This window comes from Mobula hypostoma, chromosome 1 (genome assembly GCF_963921235.1).
Source record: "Mobula hypostoma chromosome 1, sMobHyp1.1, whole genome shotgun sequence".
NCBI classification, from domain to species: domain Eukaryota; kingdom Metazoa; phylum Chordata; class Chondrichthyes; order Myliobatiformes; family Myliobatidae; genus Mobula; species Mobula hypostoma.
This window is the reverse complement of record NC_086097.1, coordinates 164,419,761-164,430,488: the sequence shown is the minus strand read 5'-3', so window position 1 is coordinate 164,430,488 and position 10,728 is coordinate 164,419,761. Positions and strand designations below refer to the sequence as shown.

At 41.3% G+C, this 10,728-nt stretch overlaps 1 pseudogene; it reads left to right on the top strand.

The window, feature by feature from the left end:
* The first annotated feature begins 321 nt into the window (after positions 1-321).
* LOC134347239 (RNA-binding protein 25-like) lies at positions 322-8,201 on the top strand (annotated as a pseudogene).
* Positions 8,202-10,728: the final 2,527 nt, after the last annotated feature.

Here is a 10,728-nt window from a genome sequence, read left to right as displayed (position 1 = left end):
GGAGTAAAGTGAATTACAAAGGTATGAGAGAAGAGGTGGCCAGAATTGATTGGAAGAGAACACTAAAAAAGATGATGGTGGAACACCAATGGCTGGAGTTACTGCGAGTGATTTGGAAGATGCAGGATAGATTCATCCCAAAGTAGAAGTATTCTAAAGGCAGGATGACGCAACTGTGGTTGACAAGAGAAGTCAAAGCCAACATAAAAGCCAAAGAGAGAGCTTAAAATAGAGCAAAATTAGTGGGAAGTGAGAGGATTGGGAATCTTTTAAAATCAATAGAAGGTAACTAAAAAGTTGTAAAGAAGGAAAAGATGGAATATGAAGGTAAGCGAGGCAATAATATTACCGGAGATACCAAAAGTATCTTCAGATACATAAAATTTTAAAAAGAGGTGAGAGTAGATATTGAACCGCTGGATAATAATACTGGAGATGTAGTAATAGGGGACAAGAAATTGGAAGACAGACTGAATAAGTATTTTGCACTAGTTTTCACTGTGGAAAACACTAGCAGTATGCTGGAAATTTGAGAATGTCAGGGGGCAGATGTGTGTGAAGTTGTCATTGCTAGGGAGAAGGTGCTAGGGAAACTGAATAAGTCACTTAGACCAGATGGTTTACACCCTAGCATTCTAAAAGAGGTGGCTGAAGAGATTGTAGAGGCATTAGTAATAATCTTTCACAAATCAATGGATTATGACATGGTTCCAGAGGACTGGAAAATTACAAATGTTACTCCACTCTTCAAGGACGGAGAGGAATAGAAGAAAGGAAACTACCGGCCAATTATTCTGACCTCAGTGGTTGGGAAGATGTTGGAGTTGATTATTAAGGTTGTGGTTTCAAAGTACTTGGAGGCACATGACAAAATAGGCCAAAGTTAGCATGATTTCTTTATGGAACAATCTTGCCTGAAAAGTCTATGAGAATTCTTTGGAGAAATAACAAGCAGGACAGACAAAGGAGAATCGTGGGGTGTTGTATACTTGGATTTTCAGAAGACATTCGGCAAGGTGCCATGCATGAGGCTGCTTAGCAAGTTAAGAGCCCATGGTATTACAGGAAAGATACTAGCAGGAATAAAGCAGTGGCTGATTGGCAGGAGGGAAAAAATAAGAATAAAGGGAGCCTTTTTTGGTTGGCTGCCAGTGACTAGTGGTTTTCAGCAGTGTTGGGACTGCTTCCTTTTACGTTATATATCAATGATTTGGATGAAGGAATTCATGGCTTTGTTAACCAATTTTGCAAACAATATGAAGATAGGTGAAAGGGCAGGTAGTACTGAGGGAGTTGAGAATCTACAGAAGGACTTAAACAGATTAGGATAATGGGCAAAGAAGTGGCAGATGGAATACAGGTTGGGAAGTATATTGTCATGCACTTTGGTAGAAGAAATAAAAATGTAGACTATTTTCTGAATGGAAAGATGATTCAGAAATCTGAGATGCAAAGGGACTTGGGAGTCCTTGTGTAGGATTCCTTAAGCATTAATTTGCAGGTTGAGTCAGTGCTGAGGAAGGCAAATACAATGTTAGTAATCATTTTGAGAGGATTAGAATATATAAACAAGGATGTAATATTAAGGCTTTATAATGTGCCAGTGAGGCCTCACTGTGATTATTTGGAACAGTTTTGGACCTCTTAACTAAGAAATGATGTGTTGACATTGGAGAGGGTTCAAAGGAGGTTCACGGAAATGATTCTGGGATTGAAAGGCTTATTATATGAGAAGTGTTTGGTAGCTCTTGGCCTGTACTCACTAGAATTCAGAAGAATGGTGGGGGGGATCTCATTGAAACCTATCGAATACTGAAAGGTCTTGATAGAGTAGTGTCAGGACTCTGGAGCAGGGATCCAATCGCAGACCCAGTCGACGCGGAGGCCAGGGCAGAAGATGCTGTTGCAGAATGTTGATGGGTGCTCTAGGACAGCTGGAGTGACTGAGTCTGGGCCACAAGATTGGCTACATTGGCAGAAAGCAACTCCACTGCCCTGAACACAGAGTCCAGCTGGTTCTGGTGTCTCCCCAGCATCACACCCTGTTGTTCCAGGGCAGCTCTCAGATGATCAGGGTCTGCTAGATCCATTCCGGCCAGATTGTACTGTCGGGGTGCTAGAGCAGGGGTCCAATTGCAGACCCAGTACTGTGCACACAGTGATATTAATTGAGTAACAAATCCAGAGGTGCAAACAAAGTCGGCGTCAGAATTCAGGCAGAGATCAAAACATCCAGAGAAATCCAAAAACCAGAATCAGGAAACAGGCAGAGTCGACAGACAGACAGACAGACAGACAGACAGACAGAGTACAGATACAAATGCTGGAAAGGCTCAGGAAAACTCACTGGCACAATCTGGCAACAAACGGCTGAAAACATAGGACTGAAATACACTGAGCAATAAACAGAGAGGCAGATGATAGGTGGAGCACAATGAGATACAGGTGGCAGCAACACAGGTAATAATGAGAAACAGATGAGAGATAGAGTACTCAGTATTACAGGGGCCGGAGTAGAGCAGGAGCGGGGACAGGAGCACATGACAATACAAAACCACAGACTGACAGCTGGGGGAAACATACAAAAAGACAGAGTTCAAATGAAGGTACTGACAAGTAGATGCGGAGAGGATGCTTCCTATGGTGAGGGAGCTTAAGACCAGAGGACACTGCCTAAGAGTAGAGGGATGTCCATTCAGAACAGAGATGAGTAATTTCTTTAGCCAGAGGGTGGAGAACCTGTGGAAAGCATTGCCGCAGGTTTCTGTGGAGGCCAAGTCATTGGGTATTTTTAAGGCAGAGGTTGATAGATTCTTGATTAGTCAGGGTATGAAGAAATATGGGAGAAAGCAGAAGTTTAGGACTGTGAGGGAAAATGGATCAGTCCTGATGAAATGTGGAGCATATTTAATGAATCAAAAGGCCTAATACTGCTCCTACGTCTTATGGTCTTATGGTCTTATTCAGTCCATGTCAAACTATTAATCTGCCTCGTCCCATTGCCCTGCATCCTCCACACCCCTCTCAGCCGTGTGCCTATCTAAATTTCTCTTAAATATTGAAATCGAACCTGCATCCACCAGTTTCACCGGAAGCTCGTTCCACACTCTCACCATCCTCTGAGGGAAGAAGTTTCCCCTCATGTTCCCCTTAAACATTTTACTATTCATCCTTAACTCATGACCTCTAGTAGTAGTCTCACCCAACCTCATTGGACAAAGCCTGCTGGCATTTACCCTACCTATACCCCTTATAATTGTGTACTGTATACCCCTCATTATCCTATGCTCTAGAGAATAAATTTCTAACCTAGTCAACCTTTCCTTATAACTCAGGCCCTCATTTCCTGGAAACATCCTTGTAAACTTTACCTGCACTCTTTCAATCTTATTGACATTTTTCCTGTAGGTAGGTGGTCAAAACTGCACACGATGCTCCAAATTAGTCCTCACCAACATCTGATACAACTTCAACATAACATCCCAAATTTTGTATTCAATACTTGAATTTATGAAGGCCAATGTGCCAAATACTATCTTTATGACCCTATTGACGTGTGACACAATTTTCAAGGAATTATCGATCTATATTCTCAGATCCCTCTGTTCTACCAAATTAGTCAATGACCTACCGCTCACCATACAAGTCCTATCCCGTTTTTTTTCCCCAAAGTGAAACATTTCACACTTGTCTGCATTAAATTCCATCCACAATTTTCAACCCATTTTTCCAGCTGGTCTGGACCCTACCACAAGCATTAATAGCCTTCCTCGTTGTCCACTACCCCCTACTCTTGGAGCTATCAGTAGTTTGCTGATCCAGTTTACTACAATATCATCCAGATCATTGATATAGATACTAACAACAATAGATCCAGCATCGATCCCTGCGACACCCAACTAATCACAGGCCTCCAGTCAGAGAGCCAACCATTTACTATCACTCTGTGGCTTCTTCTAAACCATTTATTACTTTTTCCTGAATACCAAGTGATTGAACCTCCCATGAGGCACACCATACAAGCCCCTGGGGTTCTCAACCTTTTTTATGCCATGGACCAATACCGATGGGTCTGTGGACACCAGGCTGGGAACCATTGCCCTACTCAAACCTGTCTTGTCTCATTCCATACTAGGAGATCTAGTATCACACTCTCTAGTTGGGACCTTTATGCATTGATTAAGAATACTTTTCTGAACACATTTCACAAACTCTATCCCATCCAGCCCTTTTACAGTATGGGAGATCCAGTCAATCTGTGGGAAGTTAAAATCACCTACTATCACAACCCTGTGTTTCTTGCAACAGTCTATGATCTCTCTACAAATGTGCTCCTGTAAATCCTGCTGACTGTTGGGTGGTCTATAATCCCATTAACATGGTCATCTTTTTCTATTAATAACACACACAAAATGCTGGAGGAACTCAGCAGGCCAGGCAGCATCTATGGAAAAGAGGGCAGTCGCTGTTTTGGGCCAAAACCCTTCATCAGGACTGGAAAGAAAGAGGAGAAGGCAGATAAAGAAGGTGGGGGAGGGGAGGAAAGTACAAGGTGGTAGGTGATAGGTGAAACTGGGAGGGGGAGGGAGTAAAGTAAAGAGCTGTGAAGTAGATTGATGAAAGAGGTAAAGGGCTGTAGAAGCGGGAAATCTGATCGGAGAGAACAGAAAATTATGGAAGAAAGGGAAGGAGGAGGAGCACCTGTGAAAGGTGATGGGCAGGTAAGGAGATAGAATGAGAGAGGGAAAAAGGAATACTTATTCCTCGGTTCTACCCATTTAGCCTCATAAATAAGTTCTCCAGCCTGTCACGTCTGAGCACTGCCTTGACAATTCCCTGACTATGAGTAATGTCACCCCTCCCCCCTTTAATCCCTCCTGCTCCATCATGTCGAAGACATTGGAACCTTGAAATATTGAGTTGCCAGTCCTCACCCCAACCCCTACAACCAAGTTTCACTAATGTCTACAATGTCATAATTCCACATGCTGATCCATCTTTCCCTATAACAACTCCATTAACTGTTCTGGCACTGGTTCACATCTCCTTGGAAATCTAGTTTAATCCTTCTCCGTGTGACATTAGCAAAGCTTCCCATAGTGATATCAGTCCACCTCCAGTTCAGGTACAAAGCATCTTGTCCGTACAAGTCCCACATTTCCTGGAAGAGAGCCCAGTGATCTAAAAACCTGAAGCCCTCTCTTCCATACCAATTCCTTAGCCACATGTTAATCTCTCTATTTCTAGCCTCACCAGCACATTGCACGGGTAGCAATCCTAGGATCACAACCCCCGGAGGTCCTGTCCTTTAACTTAGCACAACTCACTCTGCAGGACTTTGTCACTCTTTTTACCCATGTCATTGGTATTGATGTGGACCATCACCTCTGGTTCCTCACCCGCCCACTTAAGAATGCTGAGGACGTTGTTCAAGATGTCCCTGATCCTGGCACCTGGGAGGCAACACACCATTCGGAAATCTCGTCCTGTCTGTTCTTCTACCCTCTTCTCATCCCTTCCCTCCTGACTCACAGAACCAGACTCAGTGTCAGAGACATGACTGCTGTGACTTTACCCTGCTCGGTCATCCTCCCCAAGCAGTCTCCAAAGTGGTACAAGGGTACTCTGAACTGGCTGCCTATCTCCTTTTCCCACCTCCCCCTCCTAACGGTCACACAGTTACCTGTGTCCTGCGGCTTGGGAGTAACTACCCCCCGCATCTCCTGTTGGTCAACCCTTTCAGCCTCCCTAATGATGTAGAGTTCATCCAGCTCCAGCTCTGGCTCCAATTCTTTAACATGACTGAAAGAAGCTGCATCAGGGACACTAGAGATTTCCCTGCCTTCCCACATACCACAAGAGGAGCATTCTGTTGTGTATTCAATATTTCAGTAGTATTTGAGTAACATTGTAAATATATTGTTTGATTAACCATTCTTTGTTTAAAGTGATTCATTGCTGGTTATATGTAAAAGTACGCAAATGACATACGTCATTATGCTGCCACATGGTACGTGTGCGACTCACTCAAAGTAAAAAAATGAAGTTAGACTCCCATACTCAGCTCCCTTGCTTTCCTTTCAATTAGCCTTTATGTTTTAGATTTATAAAATACACCAATGGTGATGAGAAAGTTTTAAACAAACCCAAGATGGATACTTACTTGTTGAATCGCAGCAAGATGTTTGAGTTTAAAAGGAAGTGCAGTGAGAAGTGGTCGAATAAAAGAAAACAGTATTGCATTTGCTTCTTCAGGAACAGACAGGGAATGTTGATTTTAAAAAAGTAGCAAACAGAAAAATTCATGGGCTCATAAACATTTGAGTACTAAAGAGCAGAAACCCTGGCTACACATTCGATTACACAACTGATAATTGGTTCATGTATACTGAACAGTTGGAACAGTATTTTGAAGCAAATGAAATAGCCGATGAGAAATGAGTGCCAGTTTGCTGAGTGTATTGGATTTAAAGGCATCCAGTTTACTTAGAAATGTGACTGCTCTAACCAAACCAACTGAAATGAGCTTTGCTGATATTGTGAAAGTAATGCAGGACCATTTAGATCCAAAAATATTGCTGTTTGCAGAGTGCTTTATGTTTCATAAGTGGAATCAAAAGGAAGGGGAGTCCATTTCAGCTTACATGGCTAAATTGAAGAGATTGTCCAAATACTGTCAGTTCAGAGATGTGCTTAATGATGCTCTGAGAGGTCATTTCATTTGTGGAACCTCACAGGAAATCATTCAAAAATGGCTTCTAACTGAAGCACAACTCAAAGGAGCAGTTGAAATAGCTGTGTTAATGGAAAAGACAGATACAAAGACACATACAAAGAGCATATCAGGCAGTCAAAAATAAATGATCTGCACGGGGAAGTACAAAGATAAAAAGTCAAGTTGCAGTTTTAAAAAAAGCACTAATCTGTATGCTGTTGATGAAAAATATGATAATAATGAAAATGTCACAGAACTGAATAGCTTTGAGATTTACAATGTGAAATCTTCCAGTAGACAAGCAATAATTTCACCAGAAATGAACAGCAAATTAATTAAAATGGAATTGGACACTGGCTCAGCTGTTTCAGTCATTCCACAAAATGAATTTGAATGACATTTGAAAGATACTAAACTGAAACCTGCAGATATCCAACCAAGAACTTATACTGGAGCAAAGATAACTCCTGTGGAAATGACAGCCATAACAGTGAAATACAACAACCAACAAGCCACATTGAGATTGTATGTGGTAAAAATAGAAGGACTAGCATTGTGGGGCATGATTGCCTGAGACAATTACAACTTGTTTGGAGATCCATCCAGAATTTGCATGCTACATTCCCTGTAACAAAACCAACAGAAAGTGAATTAAGAAAAGTACTGGATAATGCCAGAACTGTTCCCATACCAACCGTCATGAACTGTTGCCCAACAGTGGACAAATAGGTGTTTGTGCCAACCCCTGTGCCTCTGGTTGGAAAGCATACTGCATCAAGGAAGGACCATGCAGTTCAGAGGAAACATGAAAGTCATGAAAGCAGTGGTCTGCCTACAGCAATTTTTGTAGGCAACATATCTGACTAAGTTTCTGATATGTTAATCAGGCAGTTACTTGGAAATGTGGCTATATTTTAAGAACCAGTATCAACTCTGCATGTACTAAGATTAATGAAAGACATAAAGCAACTTGTAAAGGTAGATGTAAAGGCCAAGGCCCAGCTAGATGAATGGAAGGTGAAAAAGAACGGATGAATGGAGATACGAAAACAGAGGATTTGCCAGATGATGTTGTGGATGAGGAAACCAGGAGGAGAGATCAGAATGTAAAAGAAGCATTAGAAGGATTATTAAGAGAATACTTCAGTGAGCTGAATGCACGTTCCCTAGATCAAGATGCACATCCAGATCAAAAGGAAAAGCAAGAGGAGGATGGCATACTGTAAGTGCTATGGAAATGGAAGAGGATAAATGAGACATAATTTCTGTTGAAATTAGTAAACTCAGGGATGCTCACAAGTAACTCAAAGAAGAAAAAGGAAGGTGAGAAAAAGAAAGACAACAAGTAGAAAAGGAGAGTGCTGATAGAGAGAAAGAACATGAGCAAGAAAGAGAAAGACATGTAAGAGGGAAAGAATTTGATAAAGAAAAAAAGTTGGATAAAGAGAGAGAAAGAAGCCAGGACTGGGAGAAAAGCAAGGATTGAAGTATATCTCAGAGAAGTCAGAACTTCTTTTTGCAATTTCAGAGTCAACTCCTACAACCCACCACAGAGGAGACCCCAGAACCTGAGACTGTTTTCATAGCCACATGTCTCACCTGCCAAGCAGAATGTCCTCCCTTGTCAGAAACGGTGTTATCCCACAAGAGTATGAAATCCTCCACAGTGATTAAATCTTTGGGCCTGAGTGGGGCAATTTAAAATTTTCTATATTGTGGTTGTCTGTATAGTAGTTGTATTATATAGTATACTGTGTATACAGCTGATACAAATTCTGTATTTAGTTGGAGTTTATAACTAAGCAGGAAGAAGTATTATACATTTAATATTTCGGCTGTATTTGAGTAATATTGTAACTATAATATTTGATTAAGCATTGTTTGGTTGTTTAAATAATTAATTGCAGGTTATATATAAAAGTATGTAAATGGCATACGTCATTATGCATCAGGTGGTACGTGTGTGCCTTGGTTAAAATAAAAATGAAGCTAGACTCCAATCTTAACTTCTTTCTTTTGGAAATTGTTTATGCCTTTATTCCTTCTACTAAAGTGCATGACCATATACTTTCCTACACTATATTCCATCTGCCACTTTTTTGCCCATTCTCATAATTGTCTAAGTTCTTCTGCACACTCTTTGCTTTCTCAATATTACCTGCCCTCTACCTGTCTTAGTATCAACTGAAAAGCTTGCCCACAAACCATCAATTCTGTCATCCAAATCATTGACATATAATGTGAAGAAAAATGGTCCCAACACCAACCCTTGCGGAACATCACTAGTGAACAGCAACTAACCAAGAAAGGCCCCCTTTATTCTTCCTCTTTGACTCCTGCCAGTCAGCCAATCTTCTATCCATTCTATGGGGGGTGATTGATAAGTTTGTGGCCTAAGGTAGAAGGAGTCAATTTTAGAAAGCCTAGCACATTTATTTTTCCTACATTTACACACTTAATCCAGCAGTTGTGGAGCATACGGATCCCTTCTTTGTTAAAGTCAGTGTCTTGGACCTCCAGAAGTGGTCCACAGCAGGGGTGATTGATAAGTTCGTGGCTTAAAGTAGAAGGAGGTGAGGAGAAACTTCAAACTTTCTGCATTTTCACTCAAAGAGTTGAACTGCACGCTCATGTAATGAGAGCTGTATAATTCATCTCCTTCTACCTTAGGCCACGAACTTATCAATCACCCCTGCTGTGGACCACTTCTACAAAGAAGGGATCCGTATGCTCCACGACCGCTGGACTAAGTGTGTACATGTAGGAGGGGACTATGTTGAAAAATGAATGTGCTAGGTTTTCTAAAATTGACTTCTTCTACATTAGGCCACGAACTTATCAATCACCCCTCGTAATATCTTTCCTGCAATTACACGGCTCTTATCTTGTTCTTATCTTGTTAAGTCGTTTCATGTGCAGCACCTTGTCTAAGGTGTTCTGAAAGTCCAAGTACACAACTTCCATTGTGTCTTGTTGTCTATATTGCTTGCTATTCCTTCAAAGAATTACAACAGATTTGTCAGGCAAGATTTCCCCTTAAGGAAACCATATTGACTGGCCTATTTTAACATGTACCTCCAAGTACCCTGAAACCTCAAACTTAATAATAGACTCCAATATCTTCCCAAACACTAAAGTCAGACTAACTGGCCTATAATTTCCTTTCTTCTGTATCTCTCCCTTCCTAAAGAGTGGAGTGACATTTGCCATTTTCTAGTCCTCCAGAAACATTCCAAAATCTAGTAACATACATCAAAGTTGCTGGTGAACGCAGCAGGCCAAGCAGCATCTATAGGAAGAGGTGCAGTCGACGTTTCAGGCCGAGACCTTTTGTCAGGACTAACTGAAGGAAGAGTGAGTAAGGGATTTGAAAGTTGGAACATCTAGTGATTCTTGAAAGATCATTACTTCAAGTATCTCCACAATCTCTTCAGTTACCTCTTTCAGAACCCTGGGGAGTAGTCCATCTGATCCAGGTGACTTATCTACCTTCAGACCTTTCAGCTTCTGAAGCACCTTCTCCTTAGACTCACTTCTGCTCCCTGACACTCTTGAATTTCTGGCATGCTGCTAGAGTCTTCGCAGAGAAGACTAACACAAAATACTTAAGTTTATCTGCCATTTCTTTGTACCCCATTGCTATCTCTCCAGCATCATTTTCCAATGGTCTGATATCCACTCTCACCTTTCTTTTACACCTCATATACCTGAAAAAACCTTTGGTATCATCTTTTATATTATTGGCTAGCTTACCTTCATATTTTGTGTTTTCTCTCCTTATGGCTTTCTTTGATGCCTTCTGTTGGTTGTTAAAAAGCCTCCCAATCCTCCAAATTCCTATTAATTTTTGCTATATTATATGCTCTCTCTTTAGCTTTTATGCCGTCCATGACTTCCCTTGTCAGCCATGGTAGTGTTATGCTCCGGTTAGTTTTGGGATGTATCTATCCTGTGCCTTCTGAGTTGCTCCCATAAATTTCAGCTGTTGCTGTTCTGCTGTCATCCCTGCTAGT